The sequence below is a fragment of the Quercus suber genome, unplaced genomic scaffold (genome assembly GCF_002906115.3).
Source record: "Quercus suber isolate HL8 unplaced genomic scaffold, Cork oak 2.0 scaffold_524, whole genome shotgun sequence".
NCBI lineage: Eukaryota > Viridiplantae > Streptophyta > Magnoliopsida > Fagales > Fagaceae > Quercus > Quercus suber.
The window spans coordinates 193,750-210,667 of record NW_027069973.1 but is presented as its reverse complement, the minus strand read 5'-3'; positions in this window follow the sequence as shown (position 1 = coordinate 210,667).

Here is a 16,918-nt window from a genome sequence, read left to right as displayed (position 1 = left end):
TTTAATCTTAAAATTGTAAAACGGTTTAGTAAGTGTGGGCAACATGTGTAATTTTTATTAACTTTTTTTTTTTGGTGTTCTATGATACAACAGGAACATGATTTGTAACTAGGTTTTTGAGTCTGGGAGATTTAGTAGTGTTAGAAGCAACAGATTTCGAAGTCGTTTAGAGGACTCTTTCAGGTGGTCTAGAAAACCTTGGAGCAACATTCTTTGAACCCTCAACAATTGATGCTGGAGCACAAGGATACAGGGTGCTAGGTTACTATAGCCAACCCAACAACAAGCCCTTCACTGGATGATCTGTACTAGCCTTCGATAGGTACTTACGTGGAAATTTGAAGGCTCTAGTGGATTACAATTATGTGTGGAGTAGCATGTATTCATCAGATGTCGATCAAGATGGTTTACAAAATGCCCAGATGGTTACAAAGCCTTAGGGCTTGTTGTCACAAATGCAACTCAGAAGCAACAGATTTCGAAGTAGTTTGGAGGACACGTTTAGGTGGTCCAAACAACCTTGGAGCAACATTCTTTGAACCTTCAACAACTGATGATGCAGCACAAGGATATAAGGTGCTAGGTTACTATAGCCAACCTAACAACAAGCCCTTCACTGGATGATCTGTACTAGCCTTCGATAGGTACTTACGTGGAAATTTGAAGGCTCCGTTGGATTACAATTATGTGTGGAGTAGCATGTATTCATTAGATGTCAATCAAGACGGTTAACAAAATGCCCAGATGGTTACAAAGCCTTAGGGCTTGTTGTCACAAATGCAACTCAGAAGCCATCATTAGATAAAATAAGTTGTGTTAAAGCTGAGTTCACTGAGCAATGTGAGCATTTCAACTAGATTTGGGGTGCTGAAGGTATCAATGTTTATACTACAAGGCCCAGCACTAGAGGGACCCAAGCTATGGGAGTTCATTTGTAGCCCAAGTTGGTGGGGTTATGTCTAATATAGCTTGCTTGAAGAATACCAATTTTGATTTATCTTCTATGCCTACTCTAGAACAAATTGAGCCAATAATTAAAGCCTACTCTCCATGAGTGTACTTTCATCCTAATGAAAAATACCTGCCTTCTTCAGTGGAATGGTCTTTTGACAATGGGGGACTATTATATAAGAGAGGGGATGAGGGAGATCCTCATTCTCAAAAAACCATTCCACTGAAGCAAGCAGGTATTTTTCATTTGGATGAAAGTACACCCATGGAGAGTAGACTTTAATTATTGGCTCAATTTGTTCTAGAATAGGCATAGAAGATAAATCAGAATTGGTATTCTTCAAGCAAGCTATATCAGACGTAACCCCACCAACTTAGGTTGTAAATGAACCCAAATGAACTCCCATAGCTTGGGTCCCTCTAGTGTTGGGTCTTGTACTATAAACATTGATACCTTCAGCACTCCAAATCCAGTTGCAATGCTCACATTGTTCAGTGAGCTCAGCTTTAACACAACTTATTTTATCTAGGGATGGCTTCTAAGTTGCGTTTGTGACAGCAATCCCTAAACACAATTGTTGCCCAAAATACAATTCGAACTAACTACTACCTATCAGTTGCAAGTGTAGACATCAGCTTCGAATGAATCAACCTGTAATTTCCTGAAACAGTAAAAAAACCATAAACTCATGTGTGGAAGAAACAAGTAAACCAAAAAAAATTTCTTGTTTGCACAGAACATAAAATAAAAGACATATACTATGAATAACCTCATAATATAAATCATAATCAATATATCATAGTTTGTGAAACAAGAACATAAATAAAACAAGAACATAAAAAATACAAAAGCATGTCTCCCCCTCAGTAGTAGGATCACCAGAAGGAAGACCTCTAGATGCATCACCTGTAGAAGACTTGACTCTAGGGCATTTAGAGCTAGCTTTTAAATGAGCTTCTCTTTGCCTAAGAAATGTGGCACCTATAGGAACTATGATATGTATAGGCTTAGAAGCGGGAAAGTCCTATAAACCTAAATCTAGGAGGATCCTATGTATAAAAACTGGAAAGAACAAACCATGTGATTTAGCACTGCTCTTATGGATCTCTACAAGAGAATGAATAAAAAGAGTAGGAAAACTAATAGGAGCATTAGTGATGAAAGCGTACAAAAATGCACATCTCTTAATTGGAATGGTATGTATACGAGAGATAGGCTAGATACTATGACAAGAAATCCTAAAGAATAGATAATTGAGCTCAGTAAGCTCATAAGTAGTAATCCTAGGATCAGTACCCCAACTAATGGTAGTATCGGTGAGAAGTGACATGATGTCGTCAATGAGAGGAAATTCTGTGTAAGGATACACAGGCTGCTGTAACAAAGGTACATTGAGAGTTGTAGCCATTACCTCACGGGTAATGACAAAATCTTCACCCCTTATCCAAGTCTTCACAAAGGGAATATTGGAGTCATTGGTGTGAATAGAGAGGTTTGAATAAAACTTTCTAATCAATGCAGCAAGAGGAGGATGTTTGACATCTAGAAGAGGTAACCAACCTCGACTCCCAAAATTCCTACGACTTTCAAGATTCACCTCATCTAGTATAACTTTTCTCTCAGCCCAAATAGGCCTAAAAATGTTTAACTTCTCATAGGCATCCTAATTAAACTTAAATTGAAATCTAGTTCTTTCAAAATCAGAAGAGGAGGTAGTGTTTTTCTTTGCTCTAGTTTTCCTAACCACAACTATAAGAATAGGAAGGAAAAAAAAAAAAAAAAAAAACACAACACAAAAACCAAGGGCATACTGCATTAGAAAGGGTTAGAGCACAATATATCAAGAAATTGACAAACTATATGATGCACGTTGAAAGTTTAATTAGTGTGTAAAACACTAATGAATGTTTAGACCCCTAATTTTAACAATGCCAACACAAGCTTATACACAAACAATATATGTGCAAAATGATGTATATAAGCTATAACCAAATAAGTAAAACACTCTAAACCATAATTAGTCACAAACACAGCAGCAATTAAAAAGTAAAGAGTAAGGGAAGAGAGATACAAACACAAAAATAACACCGGCACGTGTTATCGGAGAGGAAACCGAAGAACTCGGCGAAAAACCTCTCCAACGCCCTCCAAGTGGTCAAAAGATCCACTAAAGAGTATAGTTGGGATACATGAATAGCAGAAAACCCTCTAAGCTTTATCTACCCAGTGCACCTAAGCCCACCGAACTTCTTGCTTTAACAGGGTTACGCCTAACATTGTCTTCTTTAGCTTTCCGGATCTTGCAATAAGCCTATTGCATCAACTAAGTAAATTGGTCATCTTTGAATTGCTTCCTAAGAACCAAAATACCTCTTCACAAATATGGGTATGGTGAGATAAGGATTTAACAAAATGTACCTCTCAAGGATATGTCAATGGAGAGGGTGAGAATAGAGGAATTTAGATAATCAAATGATAAAGATTGTGGATGAGTCAATCTTGTTTTTCTCTAGGGTTTCTCTTTTAAAATTCTCTTTGGAAGCTCACTACATTTTGTGAGTATAAGGGCATTTATAGTAGTGTATGTTAGGAATGTGAAAAGTCAGGTTTCATCCAAAATGGGCATTCTGTTGACACAACCTTGTGACTAGAACGAGTCGCGAGTTAGTTGCGAGATCCAGTTGCGAGACTCCTTTGATTGCACACATCTTGAGTTTTCTTCATACTCTTACACACACAACCCTTATATAATTCCCACCTAAATACAGGGTATCTATTGCTAAAATACAAGCAAATTTGGTATGGAATAAAGCCAACATATGATTGAATAAATTCAACCTTACATATCATTTGCATATCTAACACACAACCAATACAAAAACACAAAGGTAGTTGCATGAAGGATACAAGATCCAACAATGGTACAAGTGTTGAGTACTAAAGAAAATGCATAACATTAACTAAAAGTACTAGACTACAAAAGCAAAGGTACATAATAAAACATAGTTTAAATAGCTAACATAAACCCTGAGATATGATAATATAAAGCAAAATATTAAGTGTAGGCCTTTTCTTTCTCTTGCTCTTCAACTTTAATACTCCCCCTTTGATCAAGCTCTTTCTCCCCCTATCATTACACTCCCCCTATCATGAACCATCTCCCCCTTTTTGTCATGGAATAGCTATTCCTCATTTTCTTCTAACTTTCTTTGGATTTGGTCCAATTGAGTTTGGAGAGAAGTGAACTTCATATCACAAAGGATGTGGTGAGAGTGTATAAGAAATGAAGTCCGGACATCTTGGTGCTTATGTCTTGGATGGATGCCATAATGTTGTCTAGCTTCTCATCATAGAAGTGTGAGCTAGAGCGTGAATCACCCACCATAAGGAGCTAGACTCTTTGGTTTGACTCCCTTTTGGTTGTGACCTATGCTAGCATTGAGAGTACAAATGTTGATTGGACTTGGCTTAGGGTAGGAATACTCATCTTCCAATGGATGAATGCCTTTAAGCTTTAAAAGTTTTGAAATGTGGCAGTAGAAAGGAATGCAATTCCTTAAGGCAATTCTCTCAGTAGTTTTGCCCAAAATATGGAAGATATGTGTGCAAATATCGATCTCTTCATCAGTAATAAGGTCATGAAGGAATAAAGCTGTATCGAGATTCATGTATCCAATGCTTGACAAAGGATAGAGATTATGGAGCATGATTGTTGTAAGCACCCTCAATTCTAGAGATAGTGAGGAAATACTAATTGATTTTCCATTTGGAGAGAATTCCAAGTTATCTCCAAGAGTGTCCCGAAGTAAATCCTCCTCCGGACTGAAGTCATCATACATTGGTGGCTTTGGAAACATTGGCCAGTTGATGCGTGGAATGTTAGCAAGATAGTAAGGTGTGATTGTGAAGTTCTGTCCTCTAACCTAACATTTCGGCTCATCCCCTTCAAAAATGGCGTTTGCATAGAATTCCTTCACCATATTTTCATATGGTTCTTCAAAGCTGTTTAGAAGAGAGTTCCAATCCTTGGTTGCAAACCATTTTAGAATTTTTGTATCAAGAAGAGAAGCTTGCTCAACCACTATTTCAACCAACATGGGAGCATCTCGAAAGTAGTTCTCATAGGCTTGAGATGTGGTGTATGATCTGAACTTGTTAGCATCATAATATCCTGTCGATGATCGAGTCTTCTTTGACTTAGGAGTGAAGCTATCAAGGTCAATCACTGATTCTTTTCCTTTGCTACTACTTCCTTTCACAGCTGATTTCTTGAATGGAGACATTATTAAGCTGTATCTAGTCAAATCAAAGAGCAAGATGAAATGCAAAGGGCAGCAAACTTGATTAGCAACAAGTTAGTACCAACACAATGGACATAAAAATAGAATCATGACATTAATCACTCAATCATGTCAAAAAGTGTGTATGTGTGTGTGTGTGTGCGCGCGCACGCATGCGCACATCAAATGCAAAAGTGTGTGCAAATTAGGGCAACGTGTAAAAACACATAATCATATGATGTTTCAAAAATCAAAGAAACATGATTATCCCTACAGCTATTGTATTCCATGGAATCCACAAAAACACAAGAAAATGTTTGTGAGACATTTTATCATGGACATGATATGCACAACACAACACAAACATGGTATAATGCACAAAAATGAGAAACAAACATGAAAAACATTTATATTAGGCATTATAATACCAAAACCAACAAAACGCATGCATCAAACTCAACAAAATATCAACAAACCATATTCTAAAATCATATTTTCAAATCTCAACAAAAGCACAAAATCCAAGAAATCAGAGGCTAGAAACATGAAATACTTTGAGAAAAAAAGAAAACCCATACCTTTTCTTGAAGAGTGGTGAAGGATTGATGAAGAAAATGGAGGTTTTGTGAGTGAAAATGGTGGTTTTGGAAGAGGGAGAGGCGGACAAGACAATGAAACAGAACGTGATGCGAGGGAAAACTGAAAAGTTTTTGAAAACTGTCTTGGATATAACTCTATTTGTGCAAAACACACATTTTTCACAATTGGAATGAGTCACAAGAAAGTCGCCAAAATCCTGTGTGACAAATTTTGAAAAATTTGTCTACGTGTTTTTCGCGACTGGAACGTTCACTCGTGAGTAAGTCGCAAATCATTCTGAGTAAACTCGAGACTAGAGCTTCCACTCGCGAACCAGTTGCCAAAGTGAATTGCAAAAATGCTAAAAACCTAGAAAATTGAAAATTTTCTAAGTCTTTTTCGCGACTGGGGGCTTGACTCACCAGAGAGTCGCAAGAGCTTCTAGTTAAGCTCACGACTGGGGTCTCGCGACCGGATTGACTTGTGAGAGTGAGTTGCCCAAACAGAGTTGCATAGTTTTTGAACTTTTTGAAAATTTTCAAAACAAAAACACTTTCCAAAAACAATCAAAATACTCAAAAATCTTTTTGTGTTTGATCAGCATATGATTGAGTAAGTGCAATACATTTAATCAAGTACAATCACATGAATGAATAAGGCATTCATTGAACATAGACATGTATGATGTGTGTGGGTATCAAAGATGAGATAGTCCTTAGTCTAATATGAAACTTCAATGATCAGTTCAACCAAGACATACACAATTAGCACGAGAAAGAGTAACCAATCTCAATTATAGAAGTATGTACATATGACCTCCCACAAAACTTGAAACATAATTTTGAAGCTTTTCATTTGGCTTCATACAATTCATAATATTTGATCCTTTTGGAACAATACATCTCATTTTGAGATTAATGCCTGAAAATTTTTTATATTTCAATTTGATTGGTAAGCTTTTGGCCTTTAGGCACCATACATTTTCATTAAAGTTGCTGTTGGAAATTTAGACCCCTTAAACCAACCAGATTGCGTAGCCTAGTTAATTAGCCAAGTTGTTACTTAGTCGAATTAAGCAATTCTAGGTTAAAACAATCAAACAATCATATCAAGAATATATAGCAACGGAAAAGTAAATAACACAAGATATGATCACCCAGAAAAACCAAACCGGTAAAAAACCTGGGGAGGATTTTACCCACCTATCCTCAAGGCAAACCTGAATCCACTATGAAAGAATCGAAGTTCATACAAAAGGACTACAAGCTCCCCGCTCGACTTCCTAATACTACCCACCAGTAGAACTTACTGACACAACCACGTGCAAGCTCCGAATCCACAGACTCCTTCTTTCTTGGACTCTTCAATCAAGTACAAGCACCCCCGCTTGTGTATCTTTAAGTTCTTGAATCTGCAACTAAATTATTACCAAGTTCTTGACATAATCTTGAATCTTGGAAACCCTAAGTATATGTGAAGGAAAGCTCCTCAATGATCTCACAAGAGATTCACATAAACAGCAATGTTTGAGCAACAAAGACTTAGAGAGGTTTGGGTACAAAACCCTAAAAATAAAAGAGGCACACTCTTCTCTCTCTCCAAAAGCTTTCAAAAACGGGGCTTAGGGTTTTCTTTTTATAGTGGAAGAATTAGATCTGAAACCCTAATCTTTAATGGGCTTAAGCTGCTGTTTGGGCTGACTTAAAATTCTGCAGATACGATTTTCGATCGATCGAGCATGTTCTTCGATCGATCGAACCAGGCAGAATATGAAGTCTTCTTCCTGCAGCTTGTATGTTCTTGAATCTTGACTTGAATCACCTTGAGCATTGTCTAATAAAACCTATAGACTCTAAGATCTATATCTAAACAAGTTTGTGTTCACGATTTGCCAATTGTTCTAAACATTTAGAACCTAACAATCTCTCCCTTTGGCAATTCATGACAAAACTTTTATACATAATGAAATGCTCAAATACAAAAACAACCCAATACAATAAAATGCTCATTACAACAAATTCAACCTAACTACTATCCATCAGTTGCAAGTGTAGACAGCAGCTCAATTGAATCAACCTGTATATTTCCTGAAACACTCAACAAACGCATAAACGCATGTGTGACAGAAAAACAGTAAATCAACAAATATGCAAACTAACTCTCCCCCTAAGTTAGATACATCAAAAACAATGTTAACTCCCCCTAAACATAACATTCTTGTATTTTCCACACATATTCTCACATATCAACTATCTCTCCCCCTTTTTGTCACGTATTGACAAAGACAACTCATACAAAGAGTAAACAGTCAACATACACAAAAAAGGATAAGAGAAAATAGAGAAAGAAGGGAATACAAAACAATTCAACTCTATAGAAACTAGAGACATCTCCCCCTATGAACAACACAGGTTAAAAAAAACTGTACTCCCCCTATCAAAAATAGGAAAAACAAAACAAGTTTTAGGAAAAACAGTTTTGGGGAAAAATAAAGGAGGTGGGGGAAAATCAACAGCACAGGATCAGGAACATCCTCACTAGCAGGACCAAAGTTAAAACCACACAAACCAAGGTTAAAAACTAAGGTGAGGATACCCATAAACAGTTGCATGAGTAGAGAAAATATTTGCACATTGATTATCCATCATATCTCTTAAGAAAAATATTTTCTACAATTCACACATAAGAAATAGCATATACTAGAATGTACAAAACTTAAAAATTAATCAATCAATTTTTAAATCAAGTTGAGTACCCAATTTAGCAAAGTGTATACATGTTATGTGTGAAAACAATGAGAGATATGACTGCAAAACTACAAGATGGATACAGAAATCAATGAAATGCATGTGAATCCTAAACACAAATGTTGCATGAAAAAAAAATTTTGGTAAAAAAAAAACAGAAATCGAAAATTTTTCAGTTTCGATCGATCGAACATCAATCGAGTCAGGCAGACTCAGACCAAAAATTTTAATCGCAATTTCGATTGATCGAAAAACAAGTTCGATCGATCGAAAATCTGGAAAAATCAGATTTTTGAAAAACAGAGCATTTTAATGCAGAAACTCCTCAAAGCACATTGTTTTATAAAAAATGCATGAGTATGAGATGAAAAGTTTTTCAAAAACACTTGAATTTAACCCAGATATTCCAAAATCAAGATTTTCAATCAATTTGTCCTCAAAGCACAAATATTATACACATTTTGCATTAAAGTTAAGGAACTTTTAATCTTGGATGGCCACAACAAGATCACACACAATAAAATGTACCAAGTTTAACAAAGAGTAACTTGTGTAGTGTGTGCAACTAGCAAAAGTTTGAGATACATGTGAGGTGATATGTGAATAGAAATTAATCACAAAGTCTACACAATCCATCACATAGAATTTAAAAGAGACTATCACCTAAAGAGTTACATCCTATAACTCTCACATCTCTTAGAACAAAAGCTTGCAATCATGTAAGTTTCTTGCATTTTTGCCTCTTATTTGTATGAAATGGCATTCAGCCTAATAGTACACACCGGTTTGAATTAAGTGAATTGGCATCAAGCCTAATAGTACACACCAGTTTTAATTTAATTTGAGGCTACACCTTATGTTCTTTTTGTGCATGTGCTACACTTTCTCGGGCACAAAATCTTATGATATGCACTAAGGTGTTCATGATTGGCTAGTGAACAGTGGTGAGATGGTTATTTATGCCTTTCTCAAAAGGATCAAGTCCGACAGTCAAATAACATGTGACTTCATGATAAAGATAGAGTGATTAAGAACCATACACATCTTTCCCACACAACATGCACTACAAAGTTTCAACTAATAAAGTGCAATAATTAAGCTCATCCGAGCTAAACAAGGTACATAAACTTGTTATGTAAAGATAAGGTGGCCAACCTTGATTTCAAATCCATGATATGAAATACAAAACACAAAAATCCTTTTTGGTTGAAAAGAAAATTTATGACTAAACACAAAAAGCACATATTATGCTAAATGAACAATGCAAATGCAATGCATGATAATGCTTAACTAAGCTATAGATGGTACACAAACAAGAAATATTAATTTCTTAATTAACCTATGAGTACATGTACAAACTAGTACATACTCACACAAAATCAAAAATAGCTTAGCACAAACTATTCAAGTTTCTCCACAATGTCAAGCATGTTCTAAATCAAGAGAGAGATATTATAACTCATGTAATCCTCAAGAAAAATAAAACAAGACACAAAATAAAATATTTTTGTTTTTTTGAAATTTTTCAATGTTTTTGGATTTTTAAAAAAAAATAAAAACGACCTAAAAAACAAAACAACCAAAAACAAAAACAAAACATGTCCACAAATAATTGAAAGAATTAAATCAGGGACAAGTTAGCAACACTCACCTTGGAGAATCTTTTCTCACCCATCTAGCACGAGTCTTCGGCTTTGTAGGTGAAAATCCATGTGAAGCAGAGTGTATTTGAGAAATTACACCAATCTTCTGAAAAAGACTGAAATCCTGCAAATTCCTTTCACAAGCCAACAAGCTCAAATTTTTCAAAAAAGTATGAAACAATTTATATGGACTTATGACAGGAGAAATATCATCACATATCCTAGATTGACAAACAGAATGTTTAAATTTCAATTTATGACAATTAGGACGAATGTGACCACGAACACCACAAAAGTGACAAACAGGAACAAATTTAGGAACATCAGTATTCCTAACAGCAAATCTAGTCTCAGATTTTGGTTTTTGCCTTAACAAAGAACAATTTGGTCGAATATGACCAACAACACTACAAAGGTGACAGGTAGGCACAAAAACAGATTTATTATGCTCTCTAACAGTAGGTTTAGACTTAGGTTTAGAAACTTCAGCGTTAACATCAGAACTTTTACCCCTGTCTAACCTAGCAAAATAAGCCTTTTCTTTATTATTCCTCTTAAAAGGAGGGATATAAATTTTCTCAGTTTTAGGCTTAAGAGAAACAGTAACACTTCTGTTATCAACAACAGACTTGGTTCTAGTCAAATTTTCAAGTTTAGTTTGAAACTCAACTAACTCTTGTTCCAAGCTTTTCATCTTCTCATCTTGAGAGGAAATTTGATTTCTCAAAAATTCATTCTTTTTATTAGACTCATCTAATCTCACAATCAAATCCTCTTTTTCAAGATTAGCCAATTTTAACTCTTCTTTAAATTTCTTAGACATTTTCAAAGATTTAGATAATTCCTTACGAAGAGTTTCAAAAGTATCAAAAAAATCAACAGAAACAATAGTGTCCTTTTTATTCAAAACATCACAGGCATCAATAAAATCACCAGAAGCATGAGCAGAAACATGATCAGAAAGACACTTCAAATTATCCATGACAACAGGGGTCAAGGATCAGCTCTTAGATCAAAAGATCTAAAACAGAAGAGCTACCTGCTCTGATACCACATGTTGGAAATTTAGACCCCTTAAACCAACCAAATTGCGTAGTCTAGTTAATTAGCCACGTTTTTACTTAGTCAAATTAAGCAATTCTAGGTTAAAACAATCAAACAATCATATCAAGAATAAATAGCAGCGGAAAAGTAAATAACACAAGATATGATCACCCAAGAAAACCAAACCGGTAAAAAACCTGGGGAGGATTTTACCCACCTATCCTCAAGGCAAACCTGAATCCACTATGAAAGAATCGAAGTTCATACAAAAGGACTACAAGCTCCCCGCTCGACTTCCTAATGCTACCCACCAGTAGAACTTACTGACACGACCACATGCAAGCTCCGAATCCACGGACTCCTTCTTTCTTGGACTCTTCAATCAAGTACAAGCACCCCCGCTTGTGTATCTTTAAGTTCTTGAATCTACAACTAAATGATTACCAAGTTCTTGACATAATCTTGAATCTTGGAAACCCTAAGTATATGTGAAGGAAAGCTCCTCAATGATCTCACAAGAGATTCACATAAAAAGCAATGTTTGAGCAACAAAGACTTAGAGAGGTTTGGGTACAAAACCCTAAAAATAAAAGAGGCACACTCTTCTCTCTCTCCAAAAGCTCTCAAAAACGTGGCTTAGGGTTTCCTTTATATAGTGGAAGGATTAGATCTGAAACCCTGATCTTTAATGGGCTTAAGCTGCTGTTTGGGCTGACTTAAAATTCTGCAGATACGATTTTCGATCGATTGAGCCTGTTCTTCGATCGATCGAACCAGGCAGAATAGAAGTCTTCTTCCTGCAGCTTGTATGTTCTTGAATCTTGACTTGAATCACCTTGAGCATTGTCTAATAAAACCTATAGACTCTAAGATCTATATCTAGTCTCTAAGACTTAATTTATAAGATATTCTCAGTAAGTGATTTAAAATCTAGATTTGCTCTCTCATGTACAAACCAATCCCCCCACCCCACTCCACTTTCTCATCAAACCATGGCAAACCCCCATGCCGCCATCACCACACCACTGTGCCAGACCCACGCCGCGAGACCCAGGCATCAACCCACTGCCACCCAATCCAGCCAACCCACAGCCACCCAAACTCCAAACCACCAATCCAATCAACCCATAGTCATCACGGCAAACCCCCACGCCACCACGCAGACCTGACCAGAAGATAAAGAACCCATAGCCGCCCAATCTAGCTAGACCAAGCCACCACCACACCATCTCGCCAGACCCACGCCGTGTGATCCAGGCATCAACCCACAACCACCCAAACTCCAAACCACCAATCCGATCAACCCATAGTCACCCAAACTCCAACCACGCCGTGGGTTTTTGGATTTTCTTGTAGAGAACCTCGATCAACAAGCCAAATGGGTCGTGGGTTTTGGGGTTTTTATTTTTTTAATCTGAATTTTAGGTGGTTGTTAGGGGTGGATTTGGTTGGATTTATGCTAAATTATTGGATTAATACTCGGATTTGTGGGTTGATAGTGGCTGGTCTATGCTTGTATTTGGTGGTGGTTGGTGGTGGCTAATCTGTGTTTTGTACTCCAGACACTTGAAATTTTTTTCAATGTTTTACAGATATAAATCGATTCTTTAAAACTTGATTTCCAGGTAGATGCCATGTGGAATCAGGTCAGCTCAAATCTAATCCAAACATGAAAATCGAGTCTTTGAGACTCGAGATGTTAGTATGAAATATAGTTTGAAAATAGTGCCTACTAATTATATTGTTTGGCAAACAATGCTAATTCCCAATTTTGGCCCAGTATTGGGAATAGGGAATCTTTGGAGCCTTGAGTAAGAAGTAATAAGAACTAATAAACAATTTGCTTGTCTTTCCCACGGGCTCCTGAAATTAGAATTTTCCATTTGAAATTTTATACTGTAGATTATAAATTTTGTTGTGAGCTACTCAGCTACATCATCCAAATAATGACACCAAGAGGAATGACGAAATAAATTAAACATGTATATTATTTTTATCTCTTATGAATATCCTCTTATGGCAATAATAATACTAGTAGAAGAGCTGAATTTAAATATTGAATAAATAAAAACAAATTACAAATCACTATCAAAACTAATTGATAAATACTGAGATTTCAATTGCTTGCAACTGGATAAATATATAGTTTAGCACAAAAAGTCAATTTTTCTATGTAGGCTGCTGTTTTTGTACTTTCTACTGACTTTGACCATTATTGACACAATTTAATTAATTAATTAGGTAGAAAGACAACCTATCACATACTAGCATATAACTCACACTATGTGCAAGGCTTGTATATATTTTTTTTGATAAATAGACTATAGAACTTTCATTAAATCAAAGCACAAGATACATCATGAAGAAGAGCTTATTCAAGAAAATAGAGGATTTTTTTTCAATTCAAGCTAAATAGTCATAAATGCCTAAAACATATTTTGTTAAAAGATGAGTAGGCCTATTGCCTTGCCGATGAACATGAGATAAATGAACATTGCAAAACTCAAGACTTGGAGCTAATATTCCATACATAAATAAAACTCTAAAAACTGTATAAAAAAAATTAAAAAAAAAAAAAAAAACAACTTTAAGAAAACCTAAATTATGTTCTATGGCAACTCCCCTCTGAATTTTGCTCTAAAGAGCCTTTAAATAGGTCAAGGAATCCTATTACAAGTTGAATTCCCATTTGGAGAACATCCCCGGTTTTTAGGCTTCACTTAATCAACATTTTAGGCCCTTTTAACTTCAAAATTCAGACTTTGGCAAACTACAAAGTTGTAGTCCTTTAAGTTAGCTTTCCAGCCCAACTTGAATTATCTCGATTGGACATCTAAGCCGAAAGTTATGCTCCAAATATTAACTGGTGCGTAGTCTGGAATCTTAATCCGAATTGTACTTGGATTTGATGCAAATTTCCTTTGATTTCTTGCTCCAATTGGACTTGAATTTAATTGAGTTGGCCTTCTTTGGCTTCATCATGGCCCTTGTAAAAGTAAAGTCCATTAGTTTTCTTTCTTGCATAAATTCACTTATTTAATTTCATTATCCTACAAAAGACAAATTAGAATACCTTATGTCCAGAGCTAGTAGAAAAGGGCTTATTTACACCACCAATCAAGAGTTGCCACGTCAAACATTTAATGAGGAAGTAGTATACTCTATCACACAGGATTATAGCTCAATTAAAACTAAAATCATCAAGCACATATTAGATCAGAAGCCCAAAAAGGCCAAATACCACATTTTTTTGAAATTTTTAGCAAAAAACCACTATTTCAGAAATAAATGGCAATCTACCACTTTTTTTTAGTACCTGAGTTTGGTGAACTTGAGTACCCTATTTTATAGTTCCACCGTGGCACTGCTGAGTTGGAAATTGGGCGATTAAAAATAATAATGTGGTACTCGAGCTTGGTAAACTTGAGTACCATGCAACACAATACTCGAGTATACCAGGCTCGAGTACCTTTTATAAATAAAATGCAGAAAATTTTATTTCTACAGTACTCGAGTTTACCAAACTCAAGTACCGTGTAATTTTTTTTTTTTTTTTTGAGGATAATCAACAAATAAACATAAAGATAAAAATAAGTTGCTTTTTTATGTTTTTATTTATTTAAATAGAAGCATTGTAAAATATAGAGATTTTAATTTCGAAATATGAATTTAATTTCTACATTGATTAAAATTGTTCATTGCTTTCTCATAAAAATTGTTCACTGTTTTTTGTATAAACTATATCTACGATTTTGCATAAAATTATTTTCTGCTCAACATTATTTAAGAAATTGTTCACTCTCTTTTTTGCATAAATTATTTTCTGTTCACTATTTAAAAAATTGTTCATTGTTTTCTCATAAAACATCTAATGAAATCGTGTTTTCTAAATTTAAACGCCAAATCTGAATGCTTTTTCATGTTTGAATTTTACAATAATTGAATATATTTTTCTACATTGATAAAATATGTTTCTACATTAATGAAATTTTCTCTCTGCACATCATATTTACTGTATATTCGAATATGCTTACTGCATTCATAAAATCTATTTTTGCATTAAGTAAAACTGTTCACTATTTTCTAGTAAAAATTGTTCATTGTTTTCTGCATAAATTGTTTTTAGCATTGGCGCAGTTATTGCACTTAAATGGTTTGTGTTTTGTTTTTTTTTTTTAATAAATATTTAACCATATGAATAATGGACAAACTCCATGAAAGAAAAACGAATGATTCGTATAAATCACCTAATGGTAAATGCCTCAAAAAATTCGAATTTGTAAAAAAGTTCAAATTAGTTGAATGTAGAAATTCGAGAAAAATTGATGGAAAATCAATGAACGTACCAAATCGTGAAGGTGTACATAAGATGTACAGATAATCTAGACTTGTTGAGAAATTTGATTTCGTTGAAAGTACAAAATAATAAAAATTCAATGGAAAAGTATGTACGTTAGATGTATAGATTGTATGAATTTGTTTAAAAATTTGAATTCGTTGAATGTAAAAACTGTGAAAACTCAAGGAAAAAATTGTGTACATTAGATGTACAGATAGTACGAATTTGTTGAAAAATTCGAATTCGTTGAGTGTGTAAAATCATCAAAATTCAAATGAAAATTGAAGAACATACCAAATTGAGTAAACTTAATGGAAAATTAATTACATTAGATGTACAGATCATCCAAATTTGTTTCCAAATTTGAAGTTGTCAAATGAACAAAATCGTGAAAATTCAATTTAAAACTATGTACTAATGTACTAATCATCCTGATTTGATGAAAATTTCAAAATTGTCGAATGTACAAAATCGCAAAATCTTAATGGAAAATTGAAATTGTTGAATGTACCAAATCGTGAAAATTCAATGGAAAGTTGTGTGCATTAGATGTACAAATATTCTGGACTTGTTGAGAAATTTTATTTCGTTGAAAGTACAAAATCGTGAAAATTCAAGAGAAAATTGTGTACATTAGATGTACAGATCGTTCAAATTTGTAAAAAACAAAATTTAGATGTATAGATCGTTCGAATTTGTTGATTGTATAAAATCTTGAAAGTACAAAATAAAATTGTGTAAATTAGATGTACAGATAGTCTGAATTTGTTGAAAAGTTTGAATTCGTTAAATGTACAAAATCGTGAAAATTAAATGAAAAACTGTGTACTAATGTATTGATCATCCGAATTTGTTGAAAAATTCGAAATTGTTGAATGAACAAAATCGTGTAAACTCAACAGTTAATGAACAGTTAATCTTTAGATTAGCAAAAGTTGAATATACATAATCATCAATTGTCAGACATTAACAACAACATTTTGTATTGCACAAAATGTGTAGACATTAACAACAACGTCTAATGTTCGTAGGTAGAAATTTTTGGAAATCATCATTACTTGAATCTGAGAAGTCTAAAATATCTCTTTCATCATCTAACGCAGTAATTTCATTAATAGACTTGATGGCTCGCTCTTGCGCCTTCCCCTTTAGATGTTTCTTAGTTTTTTGGATTGTAGGAAAACGGTCTAATCGCCTTTGCATTTGATTATTCTCTTGTTCAAGACGAGCAAGTATGTTGGCAGGTGCATCTCTAGGTAACTCTGCTAAGCATGCCTTAGAAATTCGTAACCCATGTCATTGACAATACAGCTCTAACTCATACCTCTTCTCGT